At 33.7% G+C, this 10,000-nt stretch overlaps 1 protein-coding gene across 1 annotated transcript in view; it reads left to right on the top strand.

The window, feature by feature from the left end:
• LOC144969066 (paxillin-like) overlaps positions 1–10,000 on the top strand; it is a 108,551-nt gene that overhangs the window by 571 nt on the left and 97,980 nt on the right. The window lies entirely within an intron of this gene.

The raw sequence follows: 10,000 nt of genomic DNA on the forward strand, positions 1-10,000 counted from the left end.
AAATATAACTCAACACCTGTTGAGCCTCCTGTTGTTTTTCCCCCAATGTATTTCTAGTTTTAGAATCAAACCGTGTATGTATTTATGTAATGTAAATTCAACCCAAGCAATATCAGTGAAAGTCTAGTCTAGCACACTCTCACCTCACTCATCCCATGATTGAAAGATAACCATGATACTCAATACTACGTCAAGACTGGAACTAAACTGTCCATTAGATTTTACTGGAATGAATATTGTAAAATTTCCACCCCTTCTCTCTCTCTCTCTCTCTCTCTCTCTCTCTCTCTCTCTCTCTCTCTCTCACTCTCTCTCTCTCTCCTCTCTCTCTCCTCTCCTCTCTCTCTCTCTCCTCTCTCTCTTCTCTCTCTCCTCTCTCCCCCCCCCCCCCCTCCCCACTATTTTCTTTAAAACATTCTCTCCACATTGCTGGCCTTATTTGGTCCATTTATTCTAGTTTTGTTGCATTTCTGTATTTTGTTTTTATCTCATAGGTTAAGGAAAATAAAACAATTCAAGGCATGGCATGTTGTGACATTCGATTTTGATTTTCAAATTGTTGTCCTTACTGATTTCATGATCAGTTATTTTTAATTTTTCTCAATAAAGACGAAAGCTTACCACTCTCTCCCATTCCGTGTTTTGAACAAGTGTGTATAAAACGTTGCCAGACAAAGCAAGTGCGAAAAATATAATTATAAAACCATCCCATCTCGACTAGGGATCAAACCTCAGACCTTCTATCGGTCAGACTCGCTACCATAACATCACAGAGGTTCCTGATAGTTTGGACAATTTTGATTCCTAAATTCTTCACATGGGTATTATACGTCTTACGTTGTGAACCCTCGCTTGTATCACACAACACATAAAATGAACATGAGAGGATGATGATGAAGACATTTGAGTAGCTCCATTTTTTTTTTTTTTTTTAAATATCAAATTAAGAAATTAGGGAGCAGGCACTGGTGTAAAATAAAGATCTGAACAATTTTGTATGATTCGGTGCAGACAAAGCAAGAAATTTTTTTTTTAAAACATACTCAATTTGAAGCCCTCGTTTTAAATGCCTCTTGCTGTGTTAATTTTTGTCTTCTTCTTCTTCTTCTTATTATTATTATTATTATTATTATTATTATTATTATTATTATTATTATTATTATTATTATTATTATTATTATTATCATCATCATCATCATCATCAGACTTCGGCATAATATTATATTATGACACATATCCAGTCATACCAGTTCAGTATGATATATTTATTCAACAAAACCTTTCTTTGTTTTTTTACTACGTTTATTAGTTGTTCTGACTAGTAGTCATAAGAAAGTGTTGTACTTGTACATCAAGCACTTTCATTTCACAGGCTCTCACTGAAAGTACTTTAATTTGACTTATTGACATTGTATTTGGGACATGATATTTTTCATATCAAAATCAAAGCAAAATGATATGATATTTAAGACCTGCTGTTTGACTTTATCCCAATTTTTGTGACAGTAATCAGATTCTTCACCTTTGTGTGGCTATGTTGTCTAATGGCATGACACACGTCTTCAGATTGGGAAGTCTTGGGTTCAAATCCCACACTGAGCGGCACATGGCTCTGTCCTTGGAAAAGGCTCTTTACTTGCTTTCTCTCACCATACTCATGTGTCAAATGAGTACCCGGCCGTTAACCACATTGTCTCTGTAAGAAAAATTTGCAATATCGGTTTACAGGTATCCTGTTTTGTCCTACATGCTGTTGGCTAGGGACCCATTGTTAAGCGCTTTGAGTTCGTTTATTGGATATTGCTTTTCCTACATGCTGTTGGCTAGAGACCCATTGTTAAGCGCTTTGAGTTCGTTTAGTGGATATTGCGCCATATAGAAGTAAAAGGTCAAGTTTCCATTTTAATCACACACACACACACACACATACACACCTTTAACCAATGCTGGAGATCATTCCGGTTTGTTTCTGCCACAGTAAACATATTCCCCACCTTTCTGACATGGTGATGTTCTGTCACAAAGTAATTTTGGCTATATCTAATATTTAGTCCCAACTAACCTTTCACTGTTCTGTGGACACAGAGGCTGGGAGGGAGGGGGGGGGGGACATTGATGCAATGCTAATTTTTATCTGGTCATTTATTTTGAGTGGAATGATCCATTGATGGGGTTCCCCCCCCCCCCCCCCCCCCCCCCCTCGTTCTTAAAAAAGAAAGGAAATTGAAACAAATGTTACATACCTTGTTTATTTTTTTTTTTTTGTTTCTATACTGTTATTCGAATTGTCTTTCTGTTTGGTAGGTGTCCTATTGTCCTTTACCTTGTCACCTTTTTAAACTCTTGGCCTCTCTCTCTCTCTCTCTCTCTCTCTCTCTCTCTCTCTCTCTCTCTCTCTCTCTCTCTCTCTCTCTCTCTCTCTCACACACACACACACACACAAAATATCTATCTATCTTTCTGTAATTGTGTGTGTGTGTGTGTGTGTGTGTGTGTGTGTGTGTGTGTGTGTGTTTCTGTTTGCATGTGTATTTATTTGTGTAAATATACCGGTCTCTCAATATTCCACTCGCCCCTCAGTCCAGTCCCTATCAAAACATTTGATTAATAATAATATTATCATAGATAAAAGTCTCCAGATATCCTGTAACATATTATTGTTGTGAATGGTCAATCCTAGAGTTATCTCCCCTTTTTTGTGTTTGTCACATTCCAGAGTGCACCGATGCGACGAAAATTGATCGTACACAGTAAATCCCCTGATCTATATCTTATCTATTTATTTTCTTCTTCTTCCATGACTTCTATCTACATACATAATAATATGGTTCTGCCAAAAACAAAATAAAAAAGTAAGAAGAAGGAGAAGAAAAAGTACATGAACTGATGCCTCTTCCTCCTCCTCCTGCTTCTTTCTTTTCCTCTTTTATCCTTCATTTTCCACATGGTTGACCAGCCAGGACTAGACCACTATTCTGCCTTACTGTTACAAAACACTTTTTTTTTTAATTGGCCAGAGGAGTTGTCCTCATATTGTCTCCTCTTTTATCAATGTATTAATATGAGCCCCCCCCCCCCCCCCCCCCCCCCAGACTTGTAAATTTGTCTCAAACCCGAGACTTTATAGCGGGTAGTAAGGTTTGAGCCTTCTTAGCAAGTTCAGTTTCATTTGAATTGATCGATATTGAAAGTACAATTTTCTGGCCAAAATGAAAAATAAGTTGTTTTGCCAAAGTACAGCAGTATTAATTACTACGGATATATAGTACATACCACATACCAGCACATTCATTGGCTGTCTGACTTGACCCACTCCGTATCACGTATCACTGTCACAGTCACCGTCCAGTAAAACACATATTATTATTATTATTATTCCCCCCCCCCCCCCCTTTTTTTTTTTTTTTAAAGAGAATAAAAAGGTTTCCACACACAGACAAAATCAGACACGTCACGTAGAATTTCAACAACAAATATCCACTCAGGTACGAACAAACCGATTTATCTCACGGAGCATATTATGCAGGTCTGATAACCCAATTTGTGATGGGCTAATTGTTGTTATGGAAATATAAAAAATATAACGCAAGATATTGTCCATTACAACTGTGTTAAATTAGGCCCATAATAACTTTCGGATGTCAGGCCTGTATATATGTACAAGTCGTTTGACATTAATAAAGATTATATTGATAATGATAATTATTATATTATTGTTGTTTTTGTTATTATTATTATTATTATTATTATTATTATTATTATTATTATTATTATTATTATTATTATTATTATTATTATTATTGTTATTATTATTATTATTATTATTATTGTTATTATTATTATTATTATTATTATTATTATTATTATTATTATTATTATTATTGTTATTATTATTATTATTATTATTTATTGTTATTATATATTATTATTATTATTGTTATTATTATTGTATTATTATTATTATTATTATTATTATTATTATTATTATTATTATTATTATTATTATTATTATTATTATTATTATTATTATTGTTATTATTATTATTATTATTATTATTATTGTTATTATTATTATTATTATTATTATTATTATTATTATTATTATTATTATTATTATTATTATTACATAAAATATTTCATGGTTTCCCACTAACAGTGCATGGTCGTTCTATCGAATATGGAATAATAAGGAACTTACCAGTCGTATTGTTTGTTTGTTTGTTTGTTTGTTTGTTTGTTTGTTGTTTTATTTTTTTTACTGGTTTGAGTTTGTTTTGTTGGTTTTTTTTCAATGAAATTAACCTTTTTGTCTTTCCATAATGTCTAAAATGTCGACAGATTTGTTTCGTCAGTCTGACGTGTCCTTATTTGTAGGTCTGATAACCCAAATTGTTACGGTCACGTTGTTGTAATGTTGTGGAAATACTATCAAACCGACGCAACATATATTCTCCATTTCAACAATGTTAACACAAGCCCATAATTGCGTCCGGTTATCAGACCTGCTAATATGTTCACGTCGGTTTATAGTCCTTTGTAGTAAAGACTTTTCTCATATGATTTTTCTTTGGTTATTCTAGTCGGCAATTTTTTGCAGATTACATCTTGTGTGAATGAGTATGTGTCAGCCAAAGTAATTTGTAATTTAAGCGCTTAGAGTCTGGTGTCTCGGAGAAATAGTGCAATATAAGTTTTCAGCATTATTATTATTATTATTATTATTATTATTATTATATTATTATTATTATTATTATTATTATTATTATTATTTATTATTATTATTATCATTATTAATATTACATCCTTCTTGTTTTAGTTATAAAAAAAAACACTTGGAACATCCGCCGTGAGAACGTTGTTGGTGACAAAATCAACACAAGCTGTCTTACAAGTCAATCCACTCGATGCTTCATAAGTCAATGATAAAGCGACAAGAGTGGTCTTGCCGTACTCTGAAAGAAACAAAACTTTTACTTGTACACAATGTTGGTCATGAAACTTCGAATATTGATCGATTAAAATGAACTTCCATCTTGTTGACAAAAAAAAAAATTATAAAACAAACTCTCAAGCCTGGAACTTCAAGGATGACAATGACTCTTATCTACTTATCGTGTTAAAAATTCTGAAATTCGGGACTTCAAGGAAGTCCCAGGTTTGACAGTTGTTTTGTTTGTTTGTTGTTTATTTGTTTGTTTGTTTTTTTGACAATGGGAGGCTCATTTATAATGCTATTCCAATATGATAGATTTTTTATGCTTAAATTATCAATTTATTGTTGTGTTTTATTTGCATTGTAAAGCGCCTCTGAGCACATTGTGAATCTAGGCGCTATATAAATTCATTCATTCATTCATTCATTCATTCATTCATTCATTCATTCATTCATTCATTCATTCATTCATTCATTTTAATTGATCGAAGTTTGTTGGACGACATTTCTGGCCAACTTGTTTGAAATGTGTTGGGATTTGTTTGGTTTTTTTTTTATTTGTTTTTGTTTGTTTGTTTGTTTGTTGTTTTGTTGGGGTTTTTTTTTCGTTGCTGTTTGTTGTTGTTGTTTGTTTTGTTGGGATGTTTTTTTTTTCCAGACTACAGCAGTATTGCCGCACTCTTTCAAAACACTTTTTATGTTGACATAAATAGAATTATCTAGAAAACCGTCATTTTGAACATGGATCGGTTAGAATGACTCCCAACCTGTCAAAAAGTCTCAAGCCTGACCACTGACCACTGATTTGAATGAGATACGCCTCTTTGATGTGAATGAAGCTTCGTGGCTTTTTGACCAATTGGCTACCGTTCCGTTTCAATCGGTCGATATTTGAGGTTAACAAATATTGTGGCCAAAAAGTTGTTTGTTTTTTTGTTTTGTTTTTGTCGGTGTATGACAGAATGTGTCGTAATAATGTTATCAATGGGACAAGGTTTGATGATTCATCCAACCTTTAATGTGTAGTCGAGTTTGTTTTTTCTTCTCTCTCTTTTGTTTTTTTTTTTTTTTTTTTTTTTTTTTTTTTTAATTTTTTTTTTTTAGTTTGTTTTTGTTTGTCTTGCTTTTGTTTTATATATATATATATATATATATATATATATATATATATATATATATATATATATATATATATATATATATATATATATATATATATATATGTGTGTGTGTGTGTGTGTGTGTGTGTAATGATGATTACAATATATATCTTCCTGTCTATACAAAGTGCACCTACACTCGTGGGGATAGGACGGAATCGAAATTTCTTTCCGGTTATATTTTGTCTCATTGATGATATATAAATGTTATTGTTTCTTGTTTTGTTTTTATAATGTTTCTTAAGACGATAACCGAGAAGGTTTTTCGTTTCTGTAACTTCCGAGTTTCGTCAACAGGGCTTACGTGTCTTGATTTTGGAATTGACATGCTGCACAATTGATTGGACGTTGGTTTTTCGAAAAAAAATAATTAGTCCACGCCTCTCGATCACACCAGGTTTTCCCGTGCGTGGGTTGAAATGCATGACAAAAATAATTTTTTTTCCGAGAGGTAGCCTGCTGCCGAAACGAGCTACTATCATTTCTCAGAAGCCTATGAAAAGAATCACAGAAGAAAGAAAGAACTTCTGAACCTAGTCGCCCATATCAGCGGGGGCTTATCCCTAGTTCTGTAGCCGCAATTGGCGACTTATGATTGATTGATACCACTTAAGACTTATGATTGATTGATACCACTTAATAAGGTCTTCATTCTATCAAAATGTTCTTTTCCCCTTAACTACCCAATAACTGCTTGGTGGTTAGTACGAATCGAGTACAAAATGCATTTATTAAACCCTCTCCTTACTACCCATAGGAATATCGTCACATTCGTTACAATGCAACCGACAATTTTCTCATTCTGATTTCCCTTGTACGTCACAAAATGTAAAGAAATGCTTTGATTACAGCTATAAATACTAAACACTGTGTTGTAGACATTATTTTGCTGAACAACATCTGTATAGAATGCACGTGTTACTTTTATGTTTGAGTAAGAAAAGTCTATATTTTGTGTTGGGTGGGCGTGAATTTTCGGGGGAAATTCTAAAAATGGCTGGTAAGGAGAGAGTTAAAAGACATACCGTCGAGCGGCCTTGTCGATGGATCTGTCGTAATATTTCTTGTAGTGTAATGAGCCCAACATCAGATCGCTACACCAGACGTATTTAGCAGGTCTAATGACCCAAATTGTTATGGGGCTCATTGTTGTAATGGAAATACTCTCAAAATAACGCAAAATATTGTACATTACATTACGATATTAAATCAAGCCTCTAATTGTGTTCTATCACCAGACCTGCAAATAAGAACACCTCGACTACGCTACAACCGCACTACTTCCAACACATAAGGTTTAATCCTTAGAATTTCTCCAATGTGGCGGGGGGGGGGGGGGGGGGGGGGGGGGGGTTTCCAACTGAGACCATTGACCTGCTAGTCACATTTCCTGTCTGTGTCATTACAGCAAAGTGTTCCGTCCGTCGTGCGATTTTAGATTTCGTCAGATGTATTGAATTGACTTTGTATACGGTTTACACTTTATGATCCACGCAATGATAGCTTTCATATTGTGTGTTGGATTATTTTGAATAGAATGATGGAAGAGGAGTTAGAAAGGAGAAGAAGAAAAAAAGTTTTAAGTTTAACCCTATGACTTTATGGGAGAATTTTACTGGCAACACTGACTATCATATTTCATATCATATCATATCATATCGTATCATATCATATCATATCATATCATATCATATCATATCATATCATATCGTATCGTATCATATCATATCATATCGTATCGTATCGTATCGTATCATATCGTATCATATCATATCATATCATATCATATCATATCATATCATATCATATCATATCATATTTCATATCATATCGTATCGTATCGTATCGTATCGTATCACATCAAACCACACCACATCACATCATATCATATCATATCATATCATATCATATCATATCATATCATATCATATCATATCGTATCGTATCATATCATATCATATCATATTTCATATCATATCATATCATATTATATCATATCGTATCATATATCACACCATATCATGTAAAAGCGTTATTTAGGCCAACAGACCTTTGAATAATAATAATAATAATAATAATAATAATAATAATATAATAATAATAATAATAATAATAATATAATAATAATAATAATAATTTAATAACATATATGTATCTCTTCAGCCCCTAAGTATCCATTTAAAAGTGCTCTGCAGCGCTTTACATTAACTCAATCACACACACACACACACACACACACACACACACACACACACACACACAGGCCCACGTATATGTATATAAATATTTTTTTAAAACATCAATCATAAAATGCCCTGTAAAATAATTCAGTTTTAAGGTGCTCCAATGTTAGAACACTAGGAGCAGATTTTGTTCTAAAACTGAGAGTTCCACAGACGTGGAGCTGTACAGTTAAAAGCTTTTTGGTTTAAAAAAAAAAATTAATGCAGTTTACTTCTTTCATTGAAATAGATTCTGGTGATCTTAAAACACGAATAGGTGTATAGACTTCAATAAGTAAGTAGGAAGGACCTACATTAGTAAAACATTTATAGGCGTATAAAAGAATTCTGTACTCTATTCTGTAGTGAACAAGGAGCCAGTGAAAGTCATGTTAGGTAGAAGTAATGTGCTCTCTCTCTCTCTCTCTCTCTCTCTCTCTCTTTCTCTCTCTCTCTCTCTCCCTCTCCCTCTCTCTCTCCCTCTCCCTCTCTCCCTCACTCTCTCTCTCTCTCTCTCTCTCTCTCTCTCTCTCTCTCTCTCTCTCTCTCTCTCTCTCTCTCGAGTTTTTAAGAGTAACAAGTCTGGATGCCTTATTTTGTATCTTCTTCAGTCTATCGATAGAATACTTGCATGGGGCAACCAGACACAAGAGCGTTACAATAATCTACTCTACTAAGTATAAGAGAAGATACTTTAATAATTTCGTGATATCAATATCCAGCATAATATATCGTACACTGGCGATTCTCTTTAAATAAAAATTCCAATTTTGAATAATTTTAGAATTATGGCTTAATATACCCTGTATATAGATAGTATGTGCTTGGCTAAGAAGCTCATAACATTGCCATCCGGAAGTATAAAGGACCAACATACAAATCTGTGTGTATCCATGAACGTTTATAGATAGAATGCGCTTGGCCAAGGAGTTCACAACATTGCCATCCGGAAGTATAACGGACCAACACACAAACTCTGTGTAACCATGAACTTTTATAGTCTGGTTAATACAGTTTAGTGAGAACAACTCACAAACGCGGATGGCAAAAACAATAACAAAGGCCTGAGTGACGTCATCTGCATACTATTTATAGTCAGGTTAATACAGTTCAGTGAGCATTACTCATAAACGCGGATGGCAAAAAAAACAAAAACAAAGACATGAGTGACGTCATCTTCGAACTATCTATACCTAAATTCAATTTTCAGCACATCATTTTCTCCGAGTTTGTTTCAACCAGGGTATTTGTTTTGTGACACACACACACACATACATTCTCTCTCTCTCTCTCTCTCTCTCTCTCTCTCTCTCTCTCTCTCTCTCTCTCTCTCTCTCTTTCTTTCTCTCTCTCTCTCTCTCTCTCTCTCTCTCTCTCTCTCTCATTTATCATTTTATTTTTTTTCGGATACGTGTGTATTACAGTACAGCTCTTTCGACTCGGCACTCAGTTGTAACATGTTTTTGAGATACACATTACTGGAACCCGTATGTCGTCTCGCCTAGTGGTTTTGTATGCGTGGATCTAGCCTACCGCACCGATTTCAATATCTCACTCCATAGATAATCTTTTTTTCAACCCCTTCTTTAACTGTCGTAAAATTATTATGTCTGCATGTTACTTATTTGGATTTTAGAAATAAATGTATACAATAACATGTTGTTTTTGTTGTTGTTGTTATTGTT

The sequence above is a fragment of the Berghia stephanieae genome, chromosome 3 (genome assembly GCF_034508935.2).
Source record: "Berghia stephanieae isolate SIO BIC M18660-M18661 chromosome 3, UCSD_Bste_1.3, whole genome shotgun sequence".
Taxonomy (NCBI): Eukaryota; Metazoa; Mollusca; class Gastropoda; order Nudibranchia; family Aeolidiidae; genus Berghia; species Berghia stephanieae.